We start from the raw sequence: 13,881 nt of genomic DNA, 5'->3' as shown, positions 1-13,881 counted from the left end.
AGTCCATCCCTGCTGAAGTCCCTGTCGTCGATCCAACTGTTGCCGTCTACAAAGAGAGCCTAAGTGATTTCCAGACGATACGGAAAAACGTATTGATCCTATGAAAGTTTGTTTTAACATGCTTTTCTATGTGACAGGGGCTGCCTGGCCGGGGCGGTAAAGACGTGCTCGGTTCGCCCGGAAGGACGTGGATTCGAGTCCCCGTCAGGAAGTCGTAAAATTTAAGTAACGAGATTTCCACTTCCGGAGGTGCATATGGCCCTAAGGTTCACTCAGCCTACACAAGAAATGAGTACCAGGTTAATTCCTGGGGGCAAAGGCGGACGGGCGTAGAGCTAACCACTCAACTCCATCACGTGCTGAGGTTAACAAAGGTGGATGTTTTACCTTCCACTCCTCCAAGGGCCTTCACGGCCTGTACGGAGGTGACTTGGCTTTGCTTTTTTTTCTGTATGACAGAGATAATCGTAAATTTAGACTTTTGCCGAATGTGTGACAAAATGGTTAAACGGAATGTAATAAAACCGGCTGAAATAATAGTTCAGTGGAAAGTCTAAAATTGTTTTCTGCGTCAGTAGCGGTCCTATCGACAAATACTACAAAATCTGAGTCGTAGAAAATTATATTTCTAATCATTTATGCCTTAACATTTTTCTTTGCAGAATCTTCTAACAAAAATAATCGTAAATTTAGACTTCTACGGAGTTGTGAAAAAATAGTTGAACAAAATGCATTAAAACTTGCAATGTACTGCTCATAAGCCCTTGCGCATTAGCCACTGCTCATTAGCGACTGCTCACTAGAACCTGCTCATTAGCCCTTGTTCATTAGCGACTGCTCATCAACCACTGTTCATTAGCCCATGCTCATTAGCGACTGCTCATCAACCACTGCTCATTATACCCTGCTCATTAGCCCTCGCTCATTAGCCACTGCTCATTAGCCCCTTCTCATTACCCCTTGCCATTAGCACTTGCCCATTAGCCCTTCCCAGAAAAGTGCTTAGCTACTCTGAGTGTGCTATTTCTATTTAGTCCCGCAAGAGTTCTTTAACGTGCCCGCCTGTGCACTACCTGTCTGATCTAGGATTGAAATTGGGCCAGCGCCTCAACCGTCTGATTCACTCAGCCACTCAGCTTGGCTGCAAAGCAAAGTAAATGCCACTAAGAGCAGCCGGTAAACTGCTAAATAAAGCCCATGCACACAAGCCTGTAGTTCAGTTAGTCTCATATATCAACCCTATTGCCTAGTTAAGTGACTGCCGTTTTAGGTGCCAGTATTCCACCACCCCCGCGTTAGGTTAGCATTAGGTTAAGCCTGCAGACTTAGCCAGGGTGTGATCCCGCATTTTCCGCCAGAGTGTGAGGCCCCACTCTCAGACAAGGTGTGAGGTTAAGCCCCTAAACTTAGCCAAGGTGTGAGGCCCCTCTCCTAGCCAGGGCTTCCACTCTTAGCCCAAGTGAGAGCCCCTGATTTGAGAAAAGGTGTGAGGTTAAGCCCTTAAACTTAACCAAGGTGTGAGGCCCCTAACTTCGTCAAGGTGTGAGGACGCTCATGTAGTCAAAGATGCAGGTGAGCCCAGTAGATCGGGTTAGGAGCAGGTGATCCTCAGTGGAACAGGCTAAAAGCTTGTGATCCTCAGTAGATCAGGTCGGAAGCAAGTGCTCCTCAATGGATCGGGTCAGAAGCAGGTGATCCTCAGTGGATCGTGTCAGAAACAAGTGATTCTCAGTGGATCGGGTTAGAAGAAAGTAATCCTCAGTGGATCGGGTCAGGAGCAGGTGATCCTCAGTGGATCGGGTCGGAAGCAGGTGATCCTCAATTGATGAAGTCAAAAGTAGGTATCCTCAGCGGATCGGGTCGGAAGCATGTGATCCTCAATTGATCGAGGCAAAATCAGGTGATCCTCAGTAGATCGGGTCAAAGCCAATGATCCTCAATAGATCGGGTCACAAGCAGGTGATCCTCAGTAGATCGGGTTAGGAGCAAGTGATCCTCAGTGGATCGGGTGAATAGCAGGTGTTGCTTAATGAACGTAGGTACTCGTTATTATTAATGTCTGCATCGTATTAATTTTTACTTACAAGTCATAAAAAGGAATTGTTTTATCCATCTTCAATGCAGTTTCCTTGTGCGTTATTAATTTTTACCCCAAAACTTTGAAACGAAACCGTCAGGGTTACGTTGATCTATAGCACCGGTTAGATGACAACTTTTGATAAATTTTAAGTGATAAATCAATTTCCTGCAACTAACGGTTTAGGAGATATTGAATTTTTAATTTAAGGATTGTTTCCACACCCGCCCTAGTTTTACTTTAAACTTCATTTTTGCAACAAAATATTAAGTTAACTCCGCACTCTTAGCTCAGCGCTAAGGTCACCCAGACTTATGTCGAGAAGGGCAGCCTGCTGTAAGGAATTGCAGCCGGTTAGGTTAAGAATACACTCTTACCTATCGTGAGTTTAAACACTTACCTAGCGTGAGGTTATGCCTACACTCTAGCTCAGCTCTAAGGTCACCCTGACTCATGTCGGGATGGGCTGCCTGCTATAAGGAAAGGCAATCGGTTAGGTTAGCGTGAGGTTAAGCTTACACCCTCAGCTAGGGTTACGTTAGGTTACATTAGGTTAGGTTAGGTTTACGCGTAGTCAGTGTTAGGTTAAGCCCCCAATTTTAGCCAGGGTGTGAGCTTAAGCCCCTGCTTTTAGCCAGGGCGTGAAGGTTAGGTAATTTTTGAATGACCCCAGTAGGTGACGCCAAGACGGCAGCTGGGCGTAAAATTAGAAGCCGGGAAGTGCAGCCAGTGAGGTTATCGCCGCACTATTAGCCAACGTTAAATCAAATTATGTGCTTATTGAATCACCCTCGAGGTGGCGTCATTGGCAATCAATCAATCAATCAATCAATCAATCAATCAATCAATCAATCAATCAATCAATCAATCAATCAATCAATCAATCAATCAATCAATCAATCAATCAATCAAAGAGTCAATCAATCAATCAATCAATCAATCTATCTATCTATCTACCTATCTATCTATCTATTGTACCTTTCCAAGGCATCAGTACATGAACCAGTTACCATTGTTCATAAATATGACGTTAGAGTGGAGCACCCTCGGTGAGCCTCGAACTCAGCCCGGTTGTCGAAGCTTCACCCTCCCCTACTAGAATAATTCGCTAGCCGAGCCGGTATCGCATTTTCGGGTCTGTGGACTGTCCGATGGGGCGGTACGTTCTTTAGTAATAGTCTCTATAGTAGGGGAAAAAGTTAATTATGAGAGGAACACCATTTCATTACTATTGAGAAGAGAGACAATATCTTGTATAACAAATTTTTACTTATACTAGTGAAACACATTATTTACATGGGTATGCCATACAAATACCTTACATACAGTAACTTGGGTGATCTTGACGTTTAAATGTTCGGTAGTCTTTTTCTACACTTCATTATACGTTTAAATACTCTCGAACTATTACACTACCTCAGACTTAGAGAGGCGTTTTCTCTCTAATTATTTCACTCTACACTAATATTAAGTCACACACATATTTAATCATTATGGACACACCCCGCTGTAAATCTGTTTACCTGCCAAGAATTAATATATTCAATTTGCATCAAATTATGATATACGTTTGCTAGTATCGTATGAACTGAAATAGGCAATTTACACTCCCAATCCTTTGAAAGTCGCGTTACAACCCTTCCTTAAGTTAAACTTTGCCAAATATGCAGCATAATAAACACGCTCATTTCATTAGGATTTTATCAACACATATATCAGGACATTATTTACTCAACGATGTTACCTATGGACAAGCGTTTAGCGACTTCAATACCAGACATCATAAACAAAGTATTATAGCACTACCTGCAACAAATGGACAAGAATATATACATTTCACATACACACAATGGATTACAGGTGGCCTTATTCACCTGCCGCTTGTGACAGTAAGCTTTACTGTCTCCTGCAATGAAGTCAGGACCTTCTGAGACAGGGTATATCTGACCTGGAATTCCCTACACGCTGTGAATAATTAAAGAAATAAATTGGAGGGATCCTTCCTTTAATGCTCATTTGGAATCTCTGCGACGTTGGCTCTATTTAAATTAACACACGTAATCTCTGTGCCGAAAGGAAAGAAACTCGCCACTTGTATCTCTTCTATTTCACTGAAGAAAACGCCTTCACTCCCCCGTTTAAAGGGGCTCATAAAACTCCTGCTGTTAGCTGCCCGTGACACACTATCAAGGGGCGGCCTGCCAAGCACTTCCCAGACAGTTATTTCACGGCAAGTAATCTATTCACTTCTTTCAATACGGCCCACAATGGCCTCACAACAATTCTCGGCCCTACATCCGGCCGTACTCAACATATTCACATCGCGATATGCACCTCGCGTATCTTAATGACAGATTCCAAGGGAACTTCACATTTTCATTTCACACTATATATTATGGCTACAGCCTGTTCAGCCATCTCATTTCCTCTCGGTACATTGACCACGATGCAGATCTAATGATGATCTCCTGCCACCAGGGTCCGAATTAACTTGCGCATTCGCGAACTAATTAATTAACGATGTAAGATACCCACTGTCTCGATGCCTTGTTCCAGGTGCCTTAGTTACTAATTTGGAGGGATCTCTACCAGGTGAAGCGCACAAAAAAAATGAATTACTGAAAAATCTTGATGACTCGTATATGCTATGGAAAGACGATAATTGGAGTCATTTTTACAGAATATTTAAGCCTTCTCTACTTGACAGCGCTTCACACTTAATTAAGCCAAGGTCCTTATAATTACGTCATGCATTATCGAACCCTTATACAAGGATGGAAGTAAAATATGGGCGTCCAAAAACCACGATGAAAGTATTCTATAAAAGACTCAAATAACAATGAAATTATCATTATTATCCCTCTGAAATGGCGAGCTTGCAGTCTACGTTACAACTAAGTGGAAAATCTACGTATTTACAATGGGACACGACCTTCAAAGATATAAATACTTGGAAATGTACTCAGCCTTCTGGATACCACGTTCACAGCTTTACAGGAGGGCACACCATGGGCTTAAGCTACTTGCATCACGTCATCGGCGATGTGAAGACCCATGATGACTTCCTGGCAGGTCATACACATGACAGCGACGTTCCAGACGTTCTCGGCTACCAGGCGAAATTCCGGCAAACAGCTAGATGACTCGTTCACTCCGGTACACAGGCAAAATTCTGGCATTCAGCTGGACGTCGGCGTTCACTCCGGCGTTCTCGTAGACATGTATATGAGGGGAAATTATCTCAAGTGAATGCGTTAGTTTATTACACACCACGATTTAAATATATGGTTGGATATACTCATTAGCACGAGCATTCCAACACAATGTCGGTACTGTCCCAGAAGCCCGACATTAATCCCTTCTCATTTATCTATTCTTCTTGTAGGCAGCGATTATAGGCCCAGAAATTTCACTAGTTTCCCTAGAAACGACAGTGGTTAGGCCACTAATGTATTAGCATTCTCGTATTCATGATACTAGTTCAGGCCTGTTCTAATGCACTTAGCCGTGAGTCGAGCTCTCAACTGCACTACGGATTACTTTAACGTGGCGCTGTCCTCAATTAGGTCTACAGTGAGCCGTTCACTGACTTTCTTGGTAGTTCATATTGATATCAAGCACGTTCGCTCCACCCACTTCGCTAAGTACGTCCCTATATATGTTAACTGAGCCGTATTAACTTAGACACATAGGAGGCTCGATGTACGACCTTTTCTACACACGGACATCGGTTATGACGGTATCGTACCGTTCCTATTTTATTAATTTTCGGCACACTGTACACGCTAACATCTCACTCAGAGGGTGATTATTTCCACATATATTCACAGACTTTAATGAATCACTGCATTACACTGCTCAAATTACAAGATTATTTCTTCACAAACGACTCACACACAAACCACGACAAAATACTACCGTACTGGCGTTACACTGAAAATGCACTGGGTAGTGTCTCCTTCTCAGCTCTTGAATATATAGGCGCGCTACGCTAGAGACCCGAATGCTGAGGGTGGGGGAAAAATGCAATCCTTTCTCACAGGTTGGTCCGTTAATACGCAACGTATAGTGACGAACAGGGTATCAAAATGTAGCTCCTGTATTACCATATCCACTGAGTGACTGTTTTTAAAATAGCTTCGTAGATTCTCAAGCAATCTCAAAAGCGTCCTTTAGTCTCTGGCGGTAAATGATGACGAGCACAGGGGATTCCTTGTGTTCGCTGTCACGGTTGGGGTCCATCATCTGTTAGTCATTAAGACGCGCCCTTGTTTACAGCGTAGTTACCGCTCTGTCAGTTAAGTAGAGCACTTTTCGGTCTCATAATTATGCGTAAAATTCCCTGATTCAAATGAATGTTTGCGCTTAATTATCCATTGGGTATTTTGCGATTTATAAATGTTAACAGAAATAAAACAGCTGAACGCGATAAGTTGGTAGTGGTGGATGAGCGAGGAAAACAGGGTATAATGTTAGTTTTCACGTTGGATATACTCTCTGGGCTCAGCTAGTGACCTAGTTTCTCTGTCACGTGATAACGCGTCTCTTTCATCTCGCTCGTGGTTGTAGTGAGAAAACTTCGAGTACAAGCGCTCTTGCACCGCCTTGCTGCTAATTACCAAAAACTAGAGCTCGGTCGCGCGACTCTGGATACTGCAAATCGAGTCCTGGTGCGGGCAGAAAAATTCTAACTTGGGCAGTTTTTATCGTAGAATGAAGCGAAAAACGGCATATTCCATCTCCTGGATATCATGACACACCATAGGTGACGTTGTGAACGGTCACATCCCTCCCCTGCTTAAAATAAGAAAAATCACGGGTAGTGATTTTTCTTACCAATCACTTGGTTCTCGTATCATTAAATGTGAGTGTATCGTAGGATAGCATTTTCTTGTCTTAGAGCGTATCTGGACATAAGGATGCGCAAGTATTCTTGGGTCATGATTTCTCGTCTTTCCGTGCATGCTAGACAATCTTCATCTCCCGACTCGTCAATGTTATCAGCCATCCAATGGTGATCTTCTAGTTCCATGTAGTTTACTCCATCCATTTCTTCTTCAGCATCGTCTTCATCCGCGACGTTCAGTCCGTCGTCGTCCTCGTCTTCTTCTGGAGGTTGTCCTTCATCTTCTAGGTCATCTGGATCGTTTGGATTCTCCTCCGGTAATTTTCCTGGCACATGGTATAGTTTCAGATTTGATGCGTTATAGATAGCCTCCATTGTCCCATCCATGGATTGTACCTTGTACGCGTTATTTTCTAAATTTTGAATTATTCGATAAGGCCCAATATACAGCTCTGCAAATTTGTGGTAAAATTTCCGTGGTGGATCTGAAGTTGCGGGACGTTTGACCAATACGAGTTCTCCCACACGTAGAGGTCTGTGGAATCGTTTGCGTCGCAATCGTAGTAAACGCTTCTCTGCCTGTTTCTTCAGAGATTCCACCGTATCTCTCACCCTCAACTCTACTGATTGTCTTGGATCTTCTGGACATGGCACGACATCTTTCCATGGTCTCTCGGGATGTTCGTTGAAGTGCACGACGCTAGGAATCTGCCCTGTCGATTCGTGTACGGTTGAGTTTATGCATTCCATGATGGTTGGAACAACATCTACCCACCGCCAATGCTGTCTCGGGCAATAGATTCTGCAAAATTTTCCGATCTCCCTCATAATCCTTTCAGAGGGATTCGATTCTGGATGGCGAATCGATCTCATGAGGTGTTGAATTCCCATCTGTTCCATGTCTGTACGGAACGCGGCTGATGTGAACTGCGATCCGTGATCGGTTAAGAGTTTATCGGGTTTGCCCATCTTGGGAATGATCTTATTCCTTATCTGGTTGACAACAGTACGCGTATTCGCTTTCTGTACTGGACACAGCATAACATATTTGCGGAAGACGTCCATGCACACCAAAATGAATTGGAGCCCCCTGGTCGCCTTTGGAAGCGGACCATAGAAGTCCATAGAAAACAGTTCACGGGGCTTCTCAGGAATCAACGGGTTTGGTGGTTGTTTGAGTAAGTACGCGTTGGGCTTAATACGTTGACAGATGTCAGAAGTCATTAAAATTGTACGAGTCATCCTCCTCATTCGCGGCCATGTAAAGGTTTCTCTAAGCGTCGCCATGACTTTGTCTACACCAGCGTGTCCTATAGAGTGATGCGTCAGCCATATTTAGTCAACCTGGAGAGCGGGTGGAACGACCACTCTAAGACGAGTATGCGCATCATCCACATATTTGTACAAGATCCCATTTATGTAGTTATAGTTTTGCGCATGTCTCTCAGCGTCTTGATATTCTGGCGTTCCTGGTTGCAACTGTTTTCGCAGAAACTGAATCATTCGATTTGTCTCCGGCCAACTTCCTTGTTCTTCAGGAATTTGTCTGAGTCGATCCAAGGTCTCTCGATCTTCCTCAACTAGCTGTAGATGATGTATGGCTTCGCCCTCGGGATCAGGATTTCTGCTAAGGGCGTCCGCAATGATATTTTCTTTGCCCGCGCAATGTTCTATCTCCAGATCAAATTGTTGAACGAACAAGGTCCAAAGATTTACCCTTTCAGAGGCCATGGTGGATTTGAGTACAAATGTTACAGCTCGATGATCCGTTCGTAATAAAATGGGAAAACCATAGATGTATTTGCGCCAGTGATTCAATGCAGTTACGATCGCAAGCATCTCCAATTCGGTAACGGTGTAATTTTGCTCATGTCCGCGTAGCTTGCGGCTCATGAAGGCCAAGTAATTTATTCGTGGCCCAGTGTCCTTCTCCTGATATAACATTGCGCCGACACCAATCATGGACGCATCCGTCTGTATTATAAACTTCTGACTGTAATCAGGATATCCTAATTTAACGTTGTTACTCATCAGATCCTTAGTCTTACGGAAAGCTTCCTCACAGGTTGTATCCCACTTCCATCGGTTGTTTTTCTTTAATAGCTCTTGCAAGGGAGCAACCGTGGTGGTATATGACGGACAGTGATCCGCAAAGAATCCGCATAAGCCTAAGAACTGCCGAACGTGCTTCACTCTGGTTGGCTTCGGGAAGTTCTGAATTGCCTTGATTTTCACAGGATTTGGAGAGATACCCTCGGCATCAATGACATGCCCTAGAAAGAGGATACTACGCTGACAAAAATGGTATTTTTCAAGGTTAATTTTGAAATGGTTTCGGCCTAAATCTTCCAAAACGAGACGCAAATGTTCCATGTGTTCTTCCAAAGTTTGCGTAGCTATCAAGATGTCGTCTACATATTGGACTGTTTTTGAGTCCGAACGGGAGACGGTTGTAAACGTATGTCTGCTGGTCAAACAGAAAACCAGTCAAGACCTTTGACTCGGCTGACAACTCTACATCATGGTAGGATGCTCGCAAGTCTACACTGGAAAAGACCTGCATATGCTGAAATTTCTTTAGGAGCTCTTTGATATTCGGCGCACGATCGTATTCCGGCACGAGTCTCTCGTTAATTGCTCGGGCGTCTAAGCAAACCCTCAGAGATCCGTTTGGTTTAGCAACAATGACCAACGGATTTAGAAACGGTGTTGGAGCCTTTGAAATGATGTCATTGTCTTCCATCTCCTTGATGATCTCACGCACCTTAGGATAATGCTTCTCTGGTACAGGGTAGGGGTTTTTCTTAAATGGTTCCCAACTAGTTACAACCATGTTATATTTGAAATTTAGAATCTTCCCTGGTTGAGATCCAAAAATATCCCGATAAGTTTCCAAAATTTCCTTCAATTTACATTTGTTCTCGTCATCATTCCTCGCCTCGCTCAATTTGACCTGTACAATATACTCAAACTTCGGTTCTGCTTCTTCCAATTTCTCCAGATTAGCAACCATCTCATCGAATTGTTTTATAATTTCTTCAACTTTCTGTTCGTCCCAATTCAAGAATTCATGGTAGTCTTCCGCTGTATCTTGTGACAACTGGGTCGTCCATATCCGTTCTCCGTCCATGGTCTCTGGTTTATCATTCAGATTCACGTTCTCTTGAATCATATTTATGTACAACTTAACATGGTTTTGATCCATGTCGACGACAGCCTTGTATTCACGTACAAAGTCAGATCCCAGGATAACGTTGTATTCCATTCGGTCCATGACCAGAAATGGATGTGCGAGTGTGGCGTTGCCTATTTGTAAATCCAAATACACTTGCGTGTCACATACTGCCTTGCGATCCGGAATGATGCCTCGCACCTTCACCTTGGAAACGGGTAAAGTCGGAATTTTGAATGTTGACTGTATTTCACGTACAAACGTTCTTGAAACTACACTGACACTAGCTCCTGTGTCTATTAGACAGCGTACACGTAACTCTTGGACACGAATATAAATTACTGGAAGTTCTCGGATAATCTTTTTACAACGTGGACTTGGATCCTCTAACAAATCTTCGGGTTGAATTTCCCATGAGTCAATCGTGACAATGACTAATTCTGAATCGTCTCGATGGTTGCTAATGTGTGGAGAAACTCTCCTCGCTACCTAGTTCTGCTTTTTTTTAACAGCTCCGCCCCCTGCGAAGTGTTCTGACGCATGAGGGTTCAGCCGGTTTCCTCGGTCTTGTTCCCGTTGAGCTTGAAATTCGATACTCTCAGCTCCCGTAACTTCTTCAGATGATGCCATCTCTTGGATAGGCCTTTGCCATTTGTCAATCCTTGCGGGCTGGTTTCGGAGCTGCTCGACGTACCTCTTCGATTCCGCTGGTCGATCCCGTATCTGGTTGTCCATAATCCTCGGTCTATCCCATGACCGTCTACTCTCTCCTCTCCATCTACCGTATGGCCTTCTACAATGGTCGACCTGACTATACCTAAACCTATTTCTCCGTTCAGGTCGTCCTTGGTAGTCATAACTCCTGGAATTCCACTCTTCACGGCGTCTATCTCTCGGCTCACTCCATCTCGGAGGATTTCTATCACCATCCCTCGACGTTGAGTAGGTTTCCCTTCTCTCTTCGGTACTCATGCCCTGATTTCGACTTTTCGGTGATTCTCCTTCCGATTTCACGTCTATCGTGTGCACCGTCTCATGGTGTCTCTGTCTCACATGTCCTCCACTTGTTGTCTGGTCCAGCTGGCGCAAAATGTGCTCAGCTTCTACTGCGGTCTTAACATTGGCAGAAATGAGAATCTTTTGGACTTCCGGCGGAAGTTGTTTCCCGATCGCAGAGATCAGCTCTAACTCGGAAGGTATCTAACTCTTTCATGCGAAGAAGCTGATGGACGAAGTACTCACAAAACCTCGTTTGTCCAGTTGCCGAGTATCGCCGTGAGCACAACTCGAGGCGTAGCCCTTGCTGTGTCTCGATGCCCCAGTATTTCTCTAAAAACCTACGCCGGAATTCCTCATATCCGTCAAAGCAGTATTTAAATGCCTTGAACCATATCAACGGCTGGTCCGCGAGGTATCTTTCAACTATCCGTAGGCGCCTCTCTGCGGGGACATTGTGGTCGGAAAAATATTGGCCCATCTCATTTAAGAACCCTTTCGGTGTCATATGGGCATTGGACCCGAATTTCTGAGGTTCATCATGACTGAAACGCAAAAGGTTGTAAAAAGGGATCGAACCAAGATCCTGTGGTATTGAGCTACGTCCTGACATAAAACGAGTTTGATTGTTCTCATGGGTTGGAACTGATTTTCCCGTCAAGTCAGATTCGTTGTGCGTTCCTGGCTGTTCCTGGTCCTTCTTATCGGACTTGTTCAAGATGGACTTCAACAGGTCGTCTCCTCGAGATTCTTGCGTCTTGAGGTTCTCTACTTCTTCTTGGAGTTCCAAGATTAGCCTCTCGTGGACGTCTAATTTAATGGTAGCTTTATGAGCCTTCAGTTCAAGTGTATCAATTTTGTCCTTCAACTCCTGGACCTTTCCCTGCGTTTCCCGTTGTTTTCCCTCGGCGGTAACGTTCAATTCATTCTTCGCCCGATCCATGTGCTGATCAATATATTCCTTGCATTCAGTTTCTGTGCCGTCCCGAACCTGCGTTATTTGTCCTTCCATTTCTTCAGTCCTTAAAGACAGGTCCTCAAATCATGTTTGTAGGTCTATCATGGCTTCCGTGCTGGCCTTAACCTTCGATTCCATTTCTTCCATTTTGCTTTCCTGAGCTGTCATTTTTATTTCTATTTCGGCTGTACGCTCATCCAGACGGCGACTGGTTTGCTCTAGCTTCAACGCGAGGGAACCTATGCGTGTCGTCACGTCATCAATGCGGGAGATAACATGTTCTTTGAGCTCCGCAGCTTGGGCTTTACACGACGCCTCGTATCCGTCTAACCGTGCAGTGAGCTGACCTACTCGACTATTGTGCTGGTCTAAACGTTCTTCAATTTGTGTGGTTGCCTGTCCTATTTTATTTAATAGTTCTGCCTGCCTATCACTATCAGCCTCTAACTGCTCCTTTAAAAGTTCTGCCTGTCTTTCACTATCAGCCTTTAACTGCTCCTTTAAAAGTCCTGCCTGTCTTTCACTATTGTCCGCATTAGCCTGTTCCAATTTCGCAAGACGCTCATCAAACTTCGCACTCTGTTCCCTGAAAAGCTCTGCCTGCTTCTCACTTTGTTCGGCCAGTAAGGCGGCCATCAACTGTTTAATACCTTCCACATCCATAATACTTCACTTCTTGAGAAATTTGTGCCCCCCTGAATTAAGCTGCTCGTGGTATTTCAGTTCATACGATTCAGTTTCCTAAACTTAGGAAGGTGTGCAATTTTTGCAAATGACCAAGTCGTTTTACGCCAAAATTAGCTTCAAAACAGCTGCGCCACACTTCCTAACAACTACTTGTGTTTCCCTAGTATTTTCCTACGCAATTCATAAGCATTATCCCGACATATTGTTTTTAAAAATTAAATTCATGTAGCCCTTTATTAAAATAAATATCACCTAAATCCGCGACCTAAATGGGCTCGGTACTTTACGTGTGCCAGAAATGTGATGCACTTAATAAACATTGGATGTTTTTAGCCTCGAGATTTGGAAGATGCTTTAGCAGACAATTCCACGTCTCGAACTGACAACATTGCACTGTTCATTTTGAGAAAAAGAATTAAGAGTGATGAGGCTTCCACTCTTGTCCGCGATATCTACTCTGTTTACATTGGATGAATCCCCTAAACTACCAAGGCCTGCTTTAAATGCATTGCCTTCGGCATGAACCTGTGACCAGAAGAATTTGAAGAAGTCAGTCCAGTCATTTTATCCTCAACAATGGGAAGGTCATTTTATTGCTCCCCTGAAGTTACACAACTCCATAACTTTTTCCAGGTCCGCCATACTTCTGAGTGACCATCGTGTATATTTCCACTTAACCTGGTACACGATCTCTTCATTCTTCTCCCTACATCCGTTAGATTTAATTTATTCCCGTCACTCATTTAAATATCATTGTGCGTGACGTAACTGTCTATGGTAGCGGCTTACGCACTCCATCCGACACATTATCCATATTAACTATCACGTTCACACGCTCTGATTCTATTTTGTATTCCTCTCTCCTAACAAATTTAATATACGGGTAAAATTTCGTATTTCCATTCGCTCAGTTCTAACCGAATCAATTTGATAATCCTACTACCTTAGGTACTCCTTTTATAGTAGTGGTATTCGAACTTGTGCCATAATATTGGCTATATCAATATTTATGGTTCGGTAGGGCTTTACAAACTTGCCCCAACAACGGGACGCTAAATTATGCGTCGCGAGAACAATATCTAGCTCGCCCCAAACAACAATAAGGCCACACGTTACGGGACGCCAAATATGTACCTTTCCAAGGC

This window comes from Anabrus simplex, chromosome 2, assembly GCF_040414725.1.
Source record: "Anabrus simplex isolate iqAnaSimp1 chromosome 2, ASM4041472v1, whole genome shotgun sequence".
NCBI lineage: Eukaryota > Metazoa > Arthropoda > Insecta > Orthoptera > Tettigoniidae > Anabrus > Anabrus simplex.
Note: the sequence above shows the minus strand (reverse complement) of the source record.